Below are 21,376 nucleotides of genomic sequence, written 5' to 3' on the forward strand. Positions count from 1 at the left end.
AAGAAGAATATAATAATTCCAGTCCCAAAGAAAGCAGGTGTTGACAGATGTGAAAACCAGCAAACTATCAGTTTAATAAGTCACAGCTGCAAAATACTAACATGAATTCTTTACAGACGAATGGAAAAACTGATAGAAGCCAACCTCGGGGAAGATCAGTTTGGATTCCATAGAAATGTTGGAACACATGAGGCAAAACTGACCCTACGACTTATCTTAGAAGAAAGATTAAGGAAAGGCAAACCTACGTTTCTAGCATTTGTAGACTTAGAGAAAGCTTTTGACAATGTTGACTGGAATACCCTCTTTCAAATTCTAAAGATGGCAGGGGTAAAATACAGGGAGCGAAAGGCTGTTTTCAATTTGTACAGAAACCATATGGCAGTTATAAGAGTCGAGGGGCATGAAAGGGAAGCAGTGGTTGGGAAGGGAGTGAGACAGGGCTGTAGCCTCTCCCCGATGTTATTCAATCTGTATATTGAGCAAGCAATAAAGGAAACAAAAGAAAAGTTCGGAGTAGGTATTAAAATCCATGGAGAAGAAATAAAAACGTTTGAGGTTCGCCGATGACATTGTAATTCTGTCAGACACAGCAAAGGACTTAGAAGAGCAGTTGAACGGAATGTACAGTGTCTTGAAAGGAAGATATAAGATGAACATCAACAAAAGCAAAGTGAGGATAATGGAATGTAGTCGAATTAAGTCGGGTGATGCTGAGGGTATTAGATTAGGAGATGAGACGCTTAAAGCAGTAAAGGAGTTTTGCTATTTGGGGAGCAAAATAACTTATGATGGTTGAAGTAGAGAGGATATAAAATGTAGACAGGCAATGGTAAGGAAAGCATTTCTGAGGAAGAGAAATTTGTTAACATCGAGTATAGTTTTAAATGTCAGGAAGTCGTTTCTGAAAGTATTTGTATGGAGTGTAGCCATGTATGGAAGTGAAACATGAACGACAACTAGTTTGGACAAGAAGAGAATAGAAGCTTTCGAAATGTGGTGCTACAGAGGAATGCTGAAGATTAGATGGATAGATCACATAACCAATGAGGAGGTATTAAATAGAATTGGGGAGAAGAGGAGTTTGTGGCACAACTTGACAAGAAGAAGGGACCGGTTGGTAGGAGATGTTCTGAGGCATCAAGGGATCACAAATTTAGCATTTGAGGGCAGCATGGAGGATAAAAATCGTAGAGGGAGACCTAGAGATGAATACACTAAGCAGATTCAGAAGGATGTAGGTTGCAGTAAGTACTGGGAGATGAAGAAGCTTGCACAGGATAAAGTAGCATGGAGAGCTGCATCAAACCAGTCTCAGGACTGAAGACAACAACAACAACAACAACAACAACAACAACAACATCATTGACTGCCTCTGCAGAAAAGGTTAACATAAGTCAAATTTCTTTAGCAAACAGACAAAAATAACTTTATTGTTCCGCAAGGCGATTAATGCTCGACTATCAGAAACATGGAAATAAAATAAAATCTGAAACTAATGACATATTTTAGACTTCCGTAATTACGTGAATGTGTTTTAATTTACTTGATAGCTCCCAGATATCCGTTTTGCTTTTATTTCACTTGAGAGTAAACGAAGGGGAAACAGCAAAATCACTAAATGTAAACACGGGTCACATGGAGACTACCCACTATAACTCGAACTGCTCTGCGCATCAGCCCCGGATCTACGACATTTGCGAACGGGGTCAATACTAAAAAAAAAAATCGAATTTTCAAAATATGTTCGTCTTGTAGGGCTCATCTTTCTGAAAAGTCTGAAACATAAAACATATGTATTCGGGGAAATGCAAGACATATTATTTAGTTTTAAGTATACCAAAGTGCAGGGCCACGCCTCTTCACAAAGCATTTTTCTACCACACGTCCAAACTATACTCAGGAGAGTGGAAATTGAAATGTCCTGTAGTGCCTCTCCTGCTCCCAGTTGGCCGGTTTGACGTCTTTTTCTTTTTCTTTTCTTTTTTTAAAAAAAAAGGAAAAAAAAGAAAGAAAGAAAAAAAAAAAAAAAGAATCTCGCAAATAATAGCGGATGGGATTATTTGTAATCGAGAGAACAAGAACTCTTTAGAAAATCTGAGCTCTTTATTGCCTATTAGTTAATAACTTGCTGTTTTGTGCGACATAAAATTAAATATAGGATATATAAAATCAATACTGACAAGAGATAAGCAAGAAATCACACATTTCTTCAAACCTTTGCTCCTAGCATTTTTTCTCTCTAAACTTGCTACCGCTTTATGGCGTGCTTTCCTTTCTGCGAAAGAATCTATTATCTCATCAAAGTTCGTCAAACGTTTTGCTACATGAAAAATCGAAATGTCTTTATCTAATACTGAAAAAGCTGTTAATACAAATAAATACCCAATACTGGTGTGGTTTCTCGATCTGATTACGTCTATTTTGTCACTGTCTGCTAGATAAAACAAAATAGGCTTTTCTAATATGACAGCAATTTTGTTACACACCAAATAAACGAGACTGTTTTGGCACAAATGGCCTTTTTTATAACATGGCAGAACATAATCCATGAAGTACCAATATCAAATGCCAATTAGGCCTACTACAAGCCAAAAGCTTTATGTTGGGAAATAGTTTCACATTTCATTCATACGCACCAGCTTCTCAAGCACGAGATCGAAAAGTAGCGTTACGAAATTTTTATATAAATTTGAAATCATCTTATTCTTCCATAATTTGTGCGATGTCCCCGTTTCTTCTCCTTCCTCCTTCTAACAAACAATCTTGTCATCACCAATTCTGTAGCTATTGCTGCCATTGTCAAAATTTGTTCGCCGATTAACTTCACTAAACCTGCCAGAATCACAGGTTTAGTTATCCCGCTATTATTTTCAGGTTAGGCATTACTACGTGTTCGAACAACACGTTTTCCGCATTACTTCCAGAATAGAACTTCCGCGGCTGCAAGCCGGGGACTGTACTGCTGGTCCTTACTAGTGTAACAATCTGGCCAAAAATTTTGTCAAAATTTCATTTTCTTGGATACACCGAGAAGAGGTGTGTGTGAAATCTTATGGGACTTAACTGCTAAGGCCAACAGTCCCTAAGCTTACACACTACTTTAACCTAAATTACCCTAAGGACAAAAACACACACCCATGCCCAAGGGAGGACTCGAACCTCCACCGATAATACGTAATCTCTCTCACCTGTTATTCCTGTCATCGTTTATTTAGATTCTGGTAGTCTGAATCTATGGATTTTGCAAGTAATTATAACAATGCTGATCATTCGCAAACCCGATCAACCACATAATCAGACAGTGATTGGCATTCATCCGTTCGGCTTTACTCCCTCAGCTCGTATAGCCCCGTCCCCTTTTGTCTGCAGAAAGTTTATTTCTAGATGCGACGATGATTCTCCTGACAGTCGTGCATGCATTCAAAAGTCAACTTATGATTCATTCAAAAGTCAACTTAAAATGTGTTCAAACATGTTCAAAAACCAACAGGGAAGCGTTTCAAAATCATATGAATAATCGATAGACAAAAGTACGCTGGATGCTAGGCACTTTGTGAAACAAGTTTTTTTTTCTTCAAGAATATGAATTAGGCCCCCCCTCCCCTTTTGCCGGTAGCATCTAGCTACTTGCTGCGACTGCTTGCACAGCCAACAGCCACATTCCTGTAGCCAGAAGTGGGAGAATCTACTCCTCAAACGTGACTCAACTGCGAATGCGCATGAGCCCGCGCGTAACTGCTAAAACAAATCGAACATAAACAGTTGCGACTTCACGCTCATTGGAGGCAATTTGTTGTTATGAAGCACTGCACAGTCTTCCTACAGCCTTTGACACACAGCCTTTGACACACAGCCTTTGACACATTTTCAATTGGCAGACGCTTGCACGAGCACTGTGTGTCGTCGTCGTATATGGCACATTTCCTTTGCAAATTAAGTTATTTTCGTTTTTTTCTCTCCTTTATGTTTAATTGTTGAAGTATTATTCTGCAGTAGCGGGATACAGTAATCTCCTTTGATAGCGTATCGTTTATTACTAGTCAAAATTACAAAAATTTAACTGAAAACTAAAACAATGAAGAATTCCCGGGTTTTCCCGGATCTCCCGGTTGTCACGGGTCGTATACACCCTGAAACGACATAACGTCACTGCAAAAACTTCACAATCTTTTTAGACATCCATTTTTTTAAGTGACGGAGACACGACTCAAATATTACAAATTAGTGGATCTCAACTGTCACATATATATTCTTTCCTTTGTTCTATGATAGTGTTTTAGATTTCACCACAGAAATGCCATTCATACCCAAGAGGTAAGTTTCATTATATAGACACAGTCGTTGAAAGTCCCCTAAGAAACACTGAGTCATGTTGCCTCTATAGCCATAGCCATCCATAACTGATAAAGTGTTGCTGGTGCAGGATGTTGTGCACAAAGTGATTTCTTGGTTATGTCCTGACATAGTCCTTATCAATTCAGGCAGGCTAGGAAAAAATCTTACCTTCACAGTCTCGGATTTTATTGAATTTAGCATATGTTAAAATGAAGGATTAAGTAAAAGACAAGTATTTTTTTGTTTTCTCCAAAAAAATGTCTGCTCCGAGATACAGCCTTCCAATGATGACACTGCACATATAATTTTGAAGATGCGAATTTTGGAAAAAATTTTAAAATACTGTATTTCTGGAACAGTTCTAGACATTTTGTTGGTTTTTTTTATTTGAAAGATAATTGCTTCATGATACAGAAAGCTTCCATTTGGACTTATCTGTTCTTTTACTAGCATTCTGAACTTTTTTATAATTTATGGAATTTTTTTTTCAAAAATGCCAATCCATAAAATTTTGTTTTTTCTCTGTTGATTCCATTCCCAGAAAAGGAGAGCTTCCACTTTTAGGCTGAACAGGTTTTATAAACAATTGAAATTTTTGCCATACATAAAACCGGTTTTATTACCACATTATGACATAACTGGCTCATAAAAATCAAAACCTAACCTTATTTAACATAATTTTAGTTTTGAAAGATAAGAGACTCATTTTTCAAGCATTTTCAATGGTTCCAAAATGTATATGAATGATCCACAGGCTTAAAAATTTCAATTTATACAGCTTCTGTGACTTCTGTTTCGTACTGAAATTAGCCAATCAATGAACTAAAAATGTGCTCCACTGCTTCAATATCTTCCTTTGATATAGAGTGATGCTTTTCTGTTGAAACAATAGGAACTGGAGCACTGATGGCGCTGTCCTCCAGCTGGAAACCTATATCCAGCAGCTGGTCCATGTGGTAGCATATAGTTCACAACTACCTCGTTTAACTCATAACTGGTGTCTATAATCTCTGCAATCCACCAGTCACAGTCATACACAAACGCCACAAACATCCTCCTCCTCGTCAGGTTGTGAATCTCAATATTATCCTGCTGTTTCTGAGGTGTTGACTAAACGAAGGAAATTTCTTCTTTCTTGCTCTTTAAAGTGCATGCATCACTTTGAGTCCAAAAATGTCTCTTCTAAATTCCTTCCACAGGAGAAGTTTGTTTGGACCTTTTTTCTTCCCTGCTCGTGGAATTCTTCGATTTCCTCTTTGGACAAAAGAATGAGGGCTGTGGATGTGTAAGATTTCACAACTATTGTAAAACCCTAATCATCCTGAACCGCAGCTGTATTTGGTATGGAAAGATTAGGTTTTGTAGCATGGTGCTTCAGCAGACTACCTAAATCATCACAGGGCCACTTCCTGTGACCAGTAGCACTGTATACCCAGTCAGTTGGCACAAGCAACTTACTCAATTCAAACAGCTGGTAATGATTTTTAAAATGACTAAGAGCACCATCAGAAATAATGATGATCTTCTCTGCCCCTATTTGCAGTTGAAGAATTTTGCGCACTGCTAGCAAAACATGTGCTGAGTCATCACTTATAACTGCAACAAGTGTGGTCTTGTTTTGAAAATATGTCACTCCTGTAAAAATTGAAACCTGGTAATTACTCCAATTATATCCTTGTACTTCTTGTGGGAGAATTACAGACCAGTTCTCAGCAAAATCACAGTGAAGTACTAAACATAGTTCTTCAGCCTGTACACATCCTTTCACTTCTACAATGTGTTGTTGCAATTTCTCCAGATGCTGGTGTGTCACTGCTTTCACTGACCATTTACTAAGTTCATCAATGAAACTGTCAAAGGCAACAGTTTTCTTAATTAGTGTATTTTCCTCCCATGTCACATATGTAATTTCTGCAGAGTTATCTGCTACGCCTTCCAAGCCAAGTGTCTGTAAAGACAGTCCTCCCTTTCCAGGACAGTCACTACATTCTCCAAACAATCAAGTCTCTCGCTTTTTGTCACAGACTACTAATGACTTCACACGCCCAACCAAGACGTCATACATCACGTGCTCCAGTAAGTTCTTCAAGTTATCACACAAAGTTCAAAATTCGCGCAGTACACACAGACAGACATCTCTAGGTGGGTATGGAACTACCCACTTAGGTTGTAGTGCATAAAATTTTGATCTTCCAATATGAGAAGTTGTATAGTTGCTCTAATAAATTGCAAAAGGTTCTTTAATACTTCGAGTCATGCACCTCTTCACTTTCACAACTTTTTTGACTTGCAACTGTAACAGTTGTGTGTCTTTTTTGTTGGTACTCTGGCAAGAACAGTCTCATTTATCTTCCAGATTAAATGACTGTACTATTTGAACATGAGCTGCTTCTACAGGGTGACCATAATAGGGATCTGGTCTTCTAAAGACTTTTTACAGACCTCACTTTTCTTGATTTATCTACCATGTACTTTGATACTGATGGAATGTGATTCAAAATTGTTTTCTTTGAAAATGTCTCTGGAATAATAGTTAAAACTTGCGCCATTTCACTGTAGGATGCACAATATTCAACAGCTGAATTGAAACTTCTGGGCAGATTAAAACTGTGTGCCTGACCGAGACTCGAACTCTTGACCTTTGCCTTTCGCGGGCAAGTGCTCTACCATCTGAGCTACCGAAGCACGACTCACGCCCGGTACTCAAAGCTTTACTTCTGCCAGTATCTGTAAGCTGTGAGTACCGGGCGTGAGTCGTGCTTCGGTAGCTCAGATGGTAGAGCACTTGCCCGCGAAAGGCAAAGGTCCCGAGTTCGAGTCTCGGTCGGGCACACAGTTTTAATCTGCCAGGAAGTTTCATATCAGCGCACACTCCGCTGCAGAGTGAAAATCTCATTCTGGAAACAGCTGAATTGATATTTGTGAAAAATTCCTGGCAAGTGGTGCAAGAGTGCTTTGGTTCATTTTCTTCTGAAGATGGAATTTCTACTTTGAAGAGTGTGGTCAGTTTTGCTGTACTGTATTCATCCATAGCTTTAGTAATTTCTCTGCGCTTTCTTGATGCATGTAGCTTATGACTTTACTGACCACGGTTTCTTAACAAGACTAACACCTACCTCTGTAGTTGACTGATCCATGGTTTTTAATTCTCCCTCTACTGATGCAGAATCTACATCATCTTCACCATGGGAGGCTTCACTTTATTCAGATATTATCGCTGTTGTTATTCTGTCAAAACATTTAGAACACAGAAATTCATCACTGGAAAAATGTTCCCTTTAAAACAGAGCCTTCAAATGAGAACACTTATTCCCAACCTGAACAAAGTCTGTTTTTGTTTGTCTTATAAACTATGTGATCTAAAGTATCTGGGCACCTGGCTGAAAATGGCTTACAAGTTCGTGGTGCCTTTCATCGACAATGCTGGAATTCAATATGGTGTTAGCACACCCTTAGCCTTGATGACAGCTTCCACTCCGGCAGGCATACATTCAATCAGGCATTGGAAGTTTTCTTGAGGAATGGCAGCCCATTCTTTACAGAGTGCTGCACTGAGGAGAGGTATCTGTGTCCGTCAGTGACGCCTGGCATGAAGTCGGAGTTCCAAAACACCCCAGAGGTGTTCTATAGGATTCAGGTCAGGACCCTATGCAGGCCAGTCCATTGCAGGAACGTTATTGTCATGTAACCACTCCGCCACAGGCCGTGTATTATGATCAGGTGCTCGATCTTGTTGAAAGATGCAATCGTCATCCCCGAATTGCTCTTCAACGGAAGGTGCTTAAAACATCAATGTGGGCCTGAGCTGTGATAGTGCCACGCAAAACAACAAGGGGTGCAACTCCCCTCCATGAAAAACACGACCACACCATAACATCGCCACCTGCGAATTTTACTGTTGGCACTACACAAGCTGGCTGATGACGTTCACCAGGCATTCGCCATACCTACACTCTGCCATCGAATCGCCACATTGTGTACCGTGATTCGTCACTCCATACAATGTTTCTCCACTGTTGAATCGTTCAATGTTTACGCTCCTTACACCAAGCAAAGTGTCATTTGGCATTTAATGGTGTGATGTGTGGCTTCTGAGCAGCCGCTCGACTTCAAGTTTTCTCACCTCCCGCCTAACTGTCATAGTACTTGCAGTGGATCTTGATGCAGTTTGGAATTCCTGTGTGTAGGTCTGGATAGATGTCTGCTTATTACACATTATGACACTCTTCAACTGTCTGCGGTCTTTGTCAGTCAACAGACGAGGTTGGCCAGTACGCTTTTGTGCTGTACATGTCCCTTCATGTTTCAACTTCAATACCACATCAGAAAGGGTGGAGCTGGGGATGTTTAGGAGTGTGGAAATCTCATGTACAGACGAATGACACAAGTGACACCCAATCACCTGACTACGTTCGAAGTCTGAGTTGCACCGAGTGCCCCATTCTGCTCTCTCACGATGTCTAATGACTACTGAGGTCGCTGATAAGGAGTACCTGGTAGTAGGTGGCAGCACAATGCACCTAATATGAAAAATGTATGTTTTTGGGGGTGTCCGGATACTTTTGATCACATAGTGTACATCACTCTTTTATGGATATGCAAATAGTCAGCACACTTCACTCTTCTGTGGCCCCAGTCAGAAGACATTTCACACAGTCCTTTTCACAAAACACACTGCAACTCTTTCAACTGGCAAATTCCTCAGGAAAACACAGAACTCACTGGATGGTCTCAGATTTCTTAGAAGCCTCTTCAATAAACAAATTACAACTGAACAACTGCAATACAGAAACCTGCAATGAACAACCACAACAAACTGACAAGAAACTGCAACAAAGTTATTTCTTAAACTGCAGCAAAGACAATAGAAATAAACATTGTAACAAAGAAATCAGTAAGAAACAACTTCAGTGAAGACATATATTACCCCCAAGAAGTGGAAGCTCTCTTTTACAGAGAATATAGTACTACATGGTACTCATCAACAGAAAAAGATTCCAACTTTTCTCTTTGATTAATTTTTTTTTTTTTTTTTTGGGGGGGGGGGGAGGGGGAGGGGGACGACTGTTAAAAAAAAAAAATTCAAAAGGCGAAAGGCGACAGTAAAAGAACTTTGACAGTTATGTCCAAATGAGGGAAACCATTGTAATCACCTTTTAAACAAAAAACAAATATCTAGAACTGTTACAGAGTTATAGCATTTCAAAAAATTTTCCGAAATTCGAATCTTCAAAATGGTGTTCCCAGTGTCATCTTTGGAGGCCGGTATCTCGAGGCAGGAATTTTTTTGTAGGAAAAAAAAAATAGGCCAACATGTTTCTTACTCACTCCTGAATTTTAACGTATCCTAAATTCAATAACATCCGAGACTGTAAAGGTAACGCCCCTGCCTGAAGTGATACAGATTATGCCTCCTATAAAGGTTCGATGGGATTCATGTCGGGCAATGTGAATGCCTAAATCATTTGCTCGAATTGTCCAGAATTGTTGAAAACTTGGGCCCATGGCTTCATGCAGTCTGTGCCACAGTCAAGCACTACAATCAGCTCTTACCAACTGAAACTGGGACTCATCTGACCAGGCCACAGTCTTCCAGTTATCTAGGGTCCAACTGATATGGTCCTGAGCCTAGGAGAGGTGCTGCATGCGATGTCGTGCTGTTAGCAAAGGCACTCAAGTTGCCTGCTGCCATAGCCCGGGAATGCCAAATTTTGTCAAAATGTCCTAACGGATATAGTCGTCGTATGTCCTACACTGAATTTCTGTAGTTATTTCACTCAGTGTTGCTTATCTGTTAGCACCTAACGACTTCAGAAATGGAATGTCCAATGCATCTAGTTCCAACTACCACTCCACGTTCAAAGTCTGTCAATACCCAATGTGCGATCATCATCATGTCAGAAACTTTTTCACATGAATCGTGAATACAAATGAAAGCTCCACCAATGCACTGCCCTTTTATACCTTGTGTACGCAATGCTACCATCACCTGTCATCATCATCATCATCAGGACTTCCCTCCAGCGAGCTGGGTAGGAACTTTGTGAACAGTATGCCTCCACTGGTTTCTGTTCTGGTATAGCTTTTCCCTCTCCACTACATCCCATGTTACTCCTCTCCTCTTGTGATCTTCCTTAACCTGGTCTGTCCATCTCTTTCTAGGCCACCCAATTGGTCTTCTTCCTGGTACCTCCATCTCCAAATACTGGCATGGAGTACAAGTCGGGTGCATTCACTTCACATGACCAAACCAATTCAATTTCAAAGCACTCATCCTCTCCTCTGCAGTCAATGTCACCTGCAGGTCTCTCCTTACATTTTTTTTTTTTTTTTTTTTTTTTTTTTTTTTTTTTTTTTTTTTTTTTTTTGTGGTTTTAGGGCGCAAAACTGCTAAGGTCATTAGCGCCCAGCCCGTGACTTAAGACAGTAAAAAACCGAATTTTAAAACCAGCAGCAATGGGAACAAAGTCAGAAAATTTGAGAAACTAAAAATAGAAGAATGCTTAAAAATCCACTACAGGAAGGGGGTGATTGTCCCCAAAAAAAGGTTCAAATGACTGACGCCATTTCACTGTCACTAATAAACTGGAGAACGCGGTCGGCGGAGCGCGTGTCATCTGCTAAAATCGACGATAGATCGGGCGATAGCTGTAGACGGGAGCGTAACGGATTAAAATAGGGGCATTCAATTAAAACGTGTCTTACCGTCCACAGCTGAGAGCAGTGGGGACAGAGTGGGGGAGGATCGCCGCTTAAAAGATGTCGATGGCTAAAACGACAGTGCCCTATCCGGAGTCTAGCTAAAATTACCTCCTCCCGACGACGCGTTCGGGAGGAAGAGGTCCAAGCGCAAGGAAGGGCTTTCACTTCCCGCAATTTATTACAGGGAAGTGCCGACCAATGCGCATGCCATAAATGAGCAACTTGGCGACATAAACCGCTCCGTAGATCGGTGAAGGGAAGCGACCGAATAGCTGGCCGAGGAAGAGAGACTGCGGCCTTGGCCGCTATATCAGCCGCCTCATTCCCACAGATACCAGCGTGTCCCGGGAGCCAGAGGAACGCCACCGAGACGCCCCTCAGGTGGAGCAAGCGCAGACAGTCCTGAATCCGGTGGACCAGAGGGTGCACAGGGTAAAGAGCTTGGAGACTGAGGAGAGAACTGAGAGAATCTGAGCAGATTACGTACTGTATCCGCTGATGGCGGCGGATGTAGTGGACAGCCTGGAGAACAGCGTAAAGCTCCGCAGTATAAACCGAACACTGGTCGGGAAGCCGAAATTGATTTGGGGTGTCGCCAACAATATAAGCACTCCCTACACCTAACGATGTTTTCGAGCCGTCGGTGTAAATAAATGTGGCCTCCGTCATTGCTGCACATAGAGCAGCAAATGCCCGACGATAAACAAGTGTAGGGGTACCATCCTTGGGAAATTGACAAAGGTCACGGAGCAGGCAGATCCGGGGACGGAGCCAAGGCGGTGCTGTACCCCAAGTTGTCCAGAAGGTTTTAGGAAAGCGGAAGGAAAGAGAATGGAGCAGTTGACGGAAGCGGACTCCCGGGGGTAGTAGGGAAGAGGAGCGGCCTGCATACCCTACATCAGAGGAGTCGTCGAAAAAAAGGTCATGGGCTGGATTAGTAGGCATGGAAGACAGATGGCTAGCATAACGACTCAGGAGTACTGCCCGCCGATTGGACAGCGGAGGTTCAGCAGTCTCAGCATAAAGGCTTTCCACAGGGCTAGTGTAAAAAGCTCCAGACACTAAACGTAATCCACGGTGGTGGATAGAGTCGAGACGCCGAAGAATAGACGGCCGAGCAGAGGAGTAGACTATGCTTCCATAATCCAATTTCGAGCGCACTAAGGCGCGATAGAGGCGGAGAAGGACCACTCGGTCCGCTCCCCAGGAGGTACCATTCAGGACACGGAGGGTGTTAAGCGATCGCAGACAGCGAGCCGAAAGATAGGAAACGTGGGAGGACCAGCTTAGTTTTCTGTCAAACATAAGACCCAAGAATTTAGCGACGTCTGAAAACGGAAGGTTGACAGGACCTAGATGTAAGGAGGGCGGAAGAAACTCCTTACGTCGCCAAAAATTGACACAAACGGTCTTACTGGGTGAGAAACGGAAGCCAGTTTCGATGCTCCACGAGTGGAGGCGATCGAGACATCCTTGAAGACGTCGTTCAAGAAGGCTGGTCCGTTGAGAGCTGTAGTAGATCGCAAAATCGTCCACAAAGAGGGAGCCCGAGACATCAGGAGGGAGACAATCCATAATTGGATTTATGGCGATGGCAAATAGTACAACACTCAGCACGGATCCCTGGGGTACCCCGTTTTCTTGGGAGAAAGTACGGGAGAGAGTAGTGTTCACCCGCACCCTAAAAGTGCGCTCTGCCATAAATTCGCGAAGAAAAAGGGGCAGCAGGCCTCGAAGGCCCCAAGAGAACAGTGTGCGGAGGATGCCTGTCCTCCAACAGGTATCATATGCTCTCTCCAGATCAAAAAATATTGCTACCGTTTGGCGTTTCCGGAGAAAATTGTTCATGATATAAGTGGAGAGAGCAACAAGATGGTCAACGGCAGAACGATGCTTCCGAAATCCGCATTGGGCTGGTGTTAAAAGACTGCGGGATTCTAGCCACCAAGCTAAACGGTAATTCACCATACGCTCCAAAACCTTACAGACACTACTCGTGAGAGAAATGGGGCGATAGCTAGAGGGGAGATGTTTGTCCTTTCCAGGTTTCGGAACGGGAACGACAACAGCTTCCCGCCACCGTTTGGGAAAGGTACTGTCGGTCCAAATTCGATTATAAAGGCGAAGGAGGTAACGCAGACTAGGGGTTGATAAATGCAGCAACATTTGGACATGGATACCATCCGGTCCCGGGGCGGAGGAGCGAGAAGATGAGAGGGCATGTTGGAGTTCCCGCATGGAGAAAACAGTATTGTAGCTTTCGTGATTTTGAGAGGGAAAAGCAAGAGGTCGCACTTCCGCTGCACGTTTCTTCGGGAGAAACGCTGGCGGGTAATGTGAAGAGCTCGAAATCTCAGCAAAGTGCTGACCCAACGAGTTAGAAATTGCGACGGGGTCCACTAAGGTATCATGCGCGACAGTGAGCCCAGAAACCGGGGAGAAACTAGGCGCGCCTGAGAACCGTCGAAGCCGACTCCAAACTTCCGAGGAGGGAGTGAAGGTGTTAAATGAGCTAATAAAGAATTTCCAGCTTGCCTTCTTGCTATCGCGGATGACGCGACAGCATCGCGCACGGAGCTGCTTATAGCGGATACAGTTGGCCAAAGTAGGATGGTGACGGAAAATGCGAAGAGCACGTCGCCGCTCACGTATTGCATCACGGCATGCCTCGTTCCACCAAGGAACTGGGGGGCGCCGGGGCAATTCGGAGGTGCGTGGTATTGAACGTTCCGCAGCTGTAAGGATAACGTCGGTAATATGTGTGACCTCATCGTCGACGCTGGGAAAGCGACGGTCATCGAATGTCGCGAGAGACGAAAAAAGTGTCCAATCGGCTTGGGCAAACTTCCAGCGTCGCGGGCGCATATATGGCAGTTGAGGCTGCAGTCTGAGGACACATGGAAAGTGGTCACTCGAGTGTGTATCATCAAGGGCGAACCATTCGAAGCGCCGAGCTAGCGGAACAGTACCGACCGCAAGGTCCAAATGAGATAAGGTTGTCGTGGAGGCAGACAAAAATGTGGGGACCCCAGTGTTGAGGCAAACTAGATCCGCTTGGTGGAAGATGTCTAGCAATATGGAGCCACGTGGACAAGGATGTGGAGATCCCCAAAGCGGGTGGTGGGCATTGAAGTCCCCAACCAGCAAATAGGGGGGTGGAAGCTGACCAAGAAGATGAAGGAGATCAGCTCGTGCCATTGGTGTGGATGATGGAATGTATACAGTACAAAGAGAGAACGTGTATCCAGAAAGGGAAAGACGGACGGCGACAGCTTGGAAGGAACTGTTTAAGGGGATTGGGTGATAATGGAGAGTATCATGGAGAAGAATCATGAGTCCTCCATGGGCTGGAGTGCCTTCAACAGAGGGGAGGTCATATCGGACGGACTGAAAGTGAGGGAGAACAAAGCGGTCATGGGGACGCAGCTTTGTTTCCTGAAGACAGAAGATGACCGGCGAGTAGGATCGTAAGAGGACCGACAATTCATCCCGATTGGCTCGAATGCCGCGGATATTCCAGTGGATAATGGACATGGGGTGAAAGGAAAATGGAGGAATGTGACCGAAGTTGCTGTCAACTCAGAGACTGCTCGGAGCTAGCAACCGACAGCATGGAATGGCATTCAGCCGAAGGCAGAAGATCCTGATCCATAGGTTGGTCAGGAGCAGTCCCTGCCACCAGCGATCGGCCGGTTGACCGGCCACCAGCAGTGCGCCTCGGCGACACAGAAGATGGCCGAGGGCGATTTCCGCCAGGTGGTGCTGTAGATGGGACACGCCTTGGCGGAGAAGGAGAGGAACTGGGTTTCTTTGTAGCCTTTTTGGAAGAATGTGGTTTAGATGAAGAAGGAACCGATGGTTGTGAAGTTGCGGTACGTAAAAACTCTTCACGAGTATGCTCTTTTTTCGAAGACTTGGCGTCCGACTTTTGGGCTCGAGATGTAGCAGAACCCGACGAAGGGTGAGCCACAGAGTGGGCAGGCGAAAGTGGTGAGGTTGAACGAGCGATCTTTGCGCTGGCCGATCTGACGACCGTGGTACTAAAGGTGAGGTCGCAAGTCTGCGTGGCCGCCTCCTTTGTTGGCCGAGGAGAAGCAAGGACAGTGCTGTATTTTCCTGTCTGAGGCACGGTGGGCTTGCGACTGGCGAATAATTTTCGAGCAGCAAAGGTCGACACCTTTTCCTTCACCCTTATTTCCTGGATGAGCTTCTCGTCTTTAAAAACGGGGCAATCGAGAGAGGAAGCAGCGTGGTCACCCATACAGTTGATGCAGCGAGGGGATGGAGGTGGACAAGCACCCTCATGGGCATCCTTGCCACACGTAACACATTTGGCTGGATTGGAACAGGACTGGCTGGTGTGATTGAACCGCTGACATCGATAGCAACGCGTAGGGTTTGGGACGTAAGGGCGAACGGAAATTATCTCATAGCCAGCTTTGATTTGCGATGGGAGTTGAACTGTGTCAAATGTCAAGAAGACAGTGCGGGTTGGAATGATGTTTGTGTCAACCCGTTTCATTACTCTATGAACTGCCGTTATGCCCTGGTCAGACAGATAGTGCTGAATTTCTTCGTCAGACAATCCATCGAGGGAGCGTGTATAAACGACTCCACGCGAGGAATTTAAGGTACGGTGCGGTTCCACCCGGACAGGGAAGGTGTGGAGCAGAGAAGTACGCAGCAATTTTTGTGCCTGGAGGGCACTGTGTGTTTCTAACAACAGGGTGCCATTCCGTAATCTGGAACAAGACTTTACAGGACCCGCTATTGCGTCGACACCTTTCTGAATAATGAAAGGGTTGACCGTGGAGAAGTCGTGACCTTCATCAGACCGAGAAACAACAAGGAACTGTGGCAACGATGGAAGAATCGTCTGTGGCTGAGACTCAGTATACTTACGTTTGTGAGCAGACTTAGTGGAAGGTGAGGAAACCATTGCGGAAGAATCCCCCATGATTACCAGCGTCTCCGATGGCGCGCTCCTCCCTTGTGGGGGCCCTCTCTGAGGGCACTCCCGCCTTAGGTGATTGTTCACACCTCAGGTCACACCTCCCGACAAACGGACGGAGGGACCAATCGGCATTTTCGGAAGGTATCAGCTCGGGTAATCACCCCTCCCTGGGCCTGGCCGTTACCAGGGGGTACGTACGTGTCCTACCTGTCTACCCGGGGCGGGGAATTACGCGTTACCCCGTCACCGGCTACGCACGAAGGGCGTGGGTCGGCCTTCAGACACGCACAGGGAGGAAGAAAGAGAAAGGGAAAGGAAGGAATAGAGGTCTCAAACGCCGCAGCGGAGAAAAGGGAAAGAGAAGAGGTAAGGAAAAGAGAAGGACAAAGGAAGGAAGAAGACAAAAGCAAGGAAGGCGAAGAATGCAGTACATTTACGAGCGTCCGTCTCCGGACGTAGGCACAAACCATACTCCCAGATGGGGAGAAAGGGAAGGAAAGAGCCAGAGGTGAGGGGAGGAGGGGCGAAGATAGGGATGGGGAAGGATGCGGAAAGGGAAGGTATGCAGCCCAGGAAGGAAGGACGGCCACATTAGCTCGGGGTCCCGTGCTCGCTACGCACGTATCCACAAAAGAGTTGTGGACCCCCTGGGGGGTCTCTCCTTACATGATCATTCCTGACTCTCCTAGTTTTTTTGTAGAGCTAACCTAAGGAACTTCATTTCACATGCTTGTATTTGACTCTCTTCTCTCTTATTTATGACAAAGGCCTCTAGACTATACATCATGATTGGCAGGAGATAAGTTTTATACGTGGTCTGTTTGGCTCTTTGAGAGACTTCCTTGTCACAGATTAGATTTTGTACTTGGTGCAAAAGCTACACCTTTTGTTATTCTGTTTAAGACTTCTATTCTGGATCTTCCATCGCGTGATATGATGCTACCCAGATAACTGAAGCTTTTCACATATTCAATCTTCTCCCCCCAGTATGATGTGACAAGCTGTGGGTGTCCTGCTCATCTTCATTGCCACTGTCTTGTTCATACTAATAGTTAACTTGATTTTTTTAAAATTTTGTATTGCAGTAATCCAGTCTCCTCTGAACCTCCGTTTCCGTCTCTCACCAAATGACGATGTCATCAGCAAAAACAAAAGCACTGAGATCTTCATTTTCTTCGTCCTTGATTTCTTTCATGATTGTGTCCATAAGAGTAATGAAGAGTATAGGAGAAAGCGAACTGCCTTGTTGAACACCGCTCTTTGTCTTAAACCATTTTGATCTTTCACCTCCTACTTGTACACTGCTCTCACAGCCATCGTACAGCATCTGGACTTTTTAAATTAATGGATCAGGAACATTATGTTTTCTCAAGTATTCCCGTATTTTATCCATTGGTACACTGTCATATGCTTTTTCCAAATCCATGAATACTATTATCAAGTCCTTTTCCTTTTCCCCAATACTTCTCCATTAACTGACAGAGGGAGAAAATGAGATCTATTGTTCCCCTATTACTTCTGAACCCATGCTCTTGTTCCTCTAAATGGTGTTCTAGAATTTTTCGCAGTCTTTTTTCTATGACCTTTTCCATTATCTTCAGGCAGTGTGATAACAGTGTGATTCCTCTGTAGTCTGTGCATTTCTTTCTACTACCTTTCTTGAACAGCGGTATCATAATTCCTTTTTTTCATTCACCTGGTACTTTGTTTTCTTTCCATATCACCCCCAGCACCCGGTGTAACTACTGTATTCCATGGATTTCTGCGGCTTTAATCATATTTGCTGTCAGCTCATCTACTCCAGCCACCTTCCCACTTTTCATCTGTTTCAGGAAATCCTCAGTTTCTAACCAAGAGACTGGATCCTGCTCCTCCTCCAATTCAATGACTTCGGTGGCACCTTCTTGTGCATTCCCCATTCAGTAACATTTCAAAATAATTCTTCATCTCTTCTCCGATACCTTCCATGTCCCCGATAATATCCCCATTCTCTGTTTCAATCACTTTTATGTCTTCTCTATCAGCTCTCTTACTTTTCAATAACCCATATAGCAGATTTGGTTCCCTCTGCTATCCTGCTCTAGTTTCTGGGTGAATATTTCCCAACACTCCTCCTTTTCTTCTTTCACGATTCTCTTTGCTTGGAGTTTATTTTGTCAGTATTCCTTCCCCAGTGTTGTCACCTTGTGTTCATCTTTTGGCACCAGCCTCTGGTTCCGATTTCTTTTTCAAACTCCATGTTTTTCTTTGACATATTATGTTTTTTAATTGCATCTTTTACTCTATTGTTCCACCATGTGGCTTCTTTGTCTTTCACTTTACCATTTGGTCTGCTGCATATCTGCACAGCACTGTTAACTATTGATGTTTTAAATAGGTTCCACTCTTCCTCTACACTACCCCTTTCAGTTTTTGGCAATTTTTGTGCTACTAGATTTTAGAAACTTTTCTTATTTTCTTCTTCTTTCAACTTCCACTCCATAATTTTTTGCATTCTTTGTACAGCATGCAGGCTTTCAAATAAACGAAAATGTGACCCTCAACTACGTACCCTCAGACTCCGAGTTGCAATATTAAAAGTTTTGGCTGGTTTCGTTGTCTAGGGGCTGTGATACGTAGTTGCTGCATTACAAGGCGAATACTGATGAGTAGACACTATACAATATGAATATACATGAATCGAATAGTTGAAGGTTCCTATCACTCGGCAATTGCGAATTTTGAATGTAACAGAGAAATTTATAGATGAACAATTGCAATTAAATACAATCTGCAGGTACTATTTCTAACGACTAAGTGATGAGTACGATAGCAGAAGTACCTTTAAGAATGCCATTTACTACTGCAAAACTTATTGGTGTTAGTGGTCCAGCAATTAAATAAAATATAAGTTGAATAACAGGGAAACAATAGGTTCCTACTTCACGTAATTACTTATGAGCAACAACATAGCACGTGAGAAATCCACTTCTAAATGCAGAATACGTCTTCACTGCAGAAGCCACGGAAATCTCACAAGTGTACAAGTTGGCACTACGAAATATTTCTATCTCCCGCGACCATGCACAAACTGCTCCACTCTCCAAGTATTTCCTGCGACTGTCTCGCCTCCCCGGCCAGCACTCCCCATGTCCTGTGAGACAGTCTGTTGCACCGTCCTGTTCAGTACTACCCTGTGTCCTGTGTGACCCGATGCGGCCCCCGCCCCCCTCCACTTCCATACAGTCTCTCCATTCTTCGGTAGTCGCCTACTGTAGTAGCGAGCGCTGTGATTGGCTAGGGTGCACCCCCCATGTCTCCCAGCCAACGCACTCTCACAAATATATTGAAACACATACAAAATACTGGATTTACATTTAAATAACTTGAAATTAAATAAATATTCCTACGGCTGGACCAGAAACAAGCTCTAACACACATTATTAATTACATAAACAAATTGAATAAACATATATCAAAGGAGTAGAAGCAAAGATAGGCCAGTACCCTAATGTCTCTGTGCTTTCTAAAACACAGTAAATATTTGACCAATTTCTTCATGAATAGAATATATCGGATATAAACTAAGACATAGATGAATAAATAAATTCATAAGCTTGCTGCTACCGTTTTTTCGTGTAACTGTGGAGTACTTATGGCCTGACGAGATCAATAGTAATCGGCCATTTTGACCTAGAATAACTCGTGTAATATTCAAGTTACATGCCTGTAATTCATACCAATTTAGGTTTACACTAATAGCTTTCTAAAGACACGACGATTGACAAAATCGGATGAACTATTTAATTTTGGAAATTCGTTATTGGGTGTTACTTGCATAATTTACAGTCAGATACTAAAGTTTAAACTAATAAAGATATTGAAAATCTGATTACACCATCAGAATAGTCGTGCAAATAATGGTAATGTACGGATTTCCTTTTAAGGTATCACGATTCCTCTGGCTATTACTAATTTCTACATTAACTGTGAAATGTCTGCCATTACGGTTTAACAAAGTCCGCCATCTTTGGCACTCCCGGCATACAAATCTTCATCGACACAAAGCACAGACCTCGTCACAGCGTCAACACGGAATTCTCAGCCATGCGGTCGGTCTGGACCAGGCGCTGGAGCTACCCCTCTTGCTCCGGCTAACATTCAGCATCACACGGTTGCTGATGAGCCCCTGCCATCCGAGCAGCCCGTGCGGCCACGCCAGCTCCGAACTTAGAATATTTTCAAGGTGCCACAACTCGCCCGTTACCTCACAAGCATTTAAACTTTTCATCTTATAATTTAGATCAGCAACTAGTAACCTGTGGTCACTATCCAAGTGCTCACTTGGTATAACTTTAGTGTCCCTTACTTTTCCTCCAATTAATTTGTCCGTTAATATATAGTCTATAACTGTCTTAGATTTGCCATCCCAGCCATATCTAGTAATCTTATGACTATCTTGTTTCTTGAAGAATGTATTCTTCACTAAAAGACAATTCCTTATGCACAGCTTTAAAATTTCTTCGTCGTCAACATTTTGTCTTCCATACCCAAAAGTGCCCCCATCCCCTCATATCCATTTCTATTCGAGCCGATCTGAGCAATCTTCTCTTACTTGGTCTTCCAGTTCTTCAAGGAATTTTGTTTTTTCTTCCTCACTGTACCCTTGCTGAAGTGTGTACAATTGTAGTATAGTAAAACTATTCTTTCTCAAGTTCACTCGAGCTCTAATTACTCTTTCACTTACAAAGCTCACATCTGTAACTGGATCAATCTCTTTGTGAAACACAAACACCACTCCACTTTTAGCCTCTTTATTGTGATCCTGCCAGTATAATTTGTACCCATCTCTCAGCAATTTAAGAGTTTTTTCTGTTCCGCTTGGTCTCACTCAATCCAAGGATTGAGGATGTATATGTGCAAATTGCTGTTCCGCGAATTCTGTCACCTCAGTGTACAATAGGATGTTATATGACCAGTATCTTCTTACAAGATGCTTCAATATGTGTTAGTTGTAGCTTTCTGTAATTGGTATCTTCTCTCATGCTAGTTGCAGCTTTCTGTAATTGGTATCCTCTGCCCCTGAACAGAGATCACTCTGTGGCCAACACATTCTAGTAGTGAGCGACTACATCAAACTGAAGCTAATTTATCTTTCTCTGTCATAATTGTCCTCAAACTACAGAAGCACGTCATCATAGAACACTATTACGCCATTTCAACAAAAATATTAATCCAAAATGTTACCCAAATAGATTATTAGTTCACTTCATTTGTTCATTTAAAAATGCATTTCCTATGACAAATTCTAAATACACACATGATTACTCACTTCCATGTGTTGGGCACAAACTGACAAAATAAAATGATACAGCAAAAGTAAATTCAAGTTTAATCAGAAAT

The 21,376-nt window shown here is 43.1% G+C and overlaps 1 protein-coding gene across 1 annotated transcript in view; it reads right to left on the minus strand.

Moving 5' to 3' along the window:
• Positions 1-21,376, minus strand: part of LOC126175020 (SUMO-activating enzyme subunit 2) — a 156,241-nt gene that overhangs the window by 81,237 nt on the left and 53,628 nt on the right. The window lies entirely within an intron of this gene.

Source organism: Schistocerca cancellata, chromosome 3 (assembly GCF_023864275.1).
Source record: "Schistocerca cancellata isolate TAMUIC-IGC-003103 chromosome 3, iqSchCanc2.1, whole genome shotgun sequence".
Taxonomy (NCBI): Eukaryota; Metazoa; Arthropoda; class Insecta; order Orthoptera; family Acrididae; genus Schistocerca; species Schistocerca cancellata.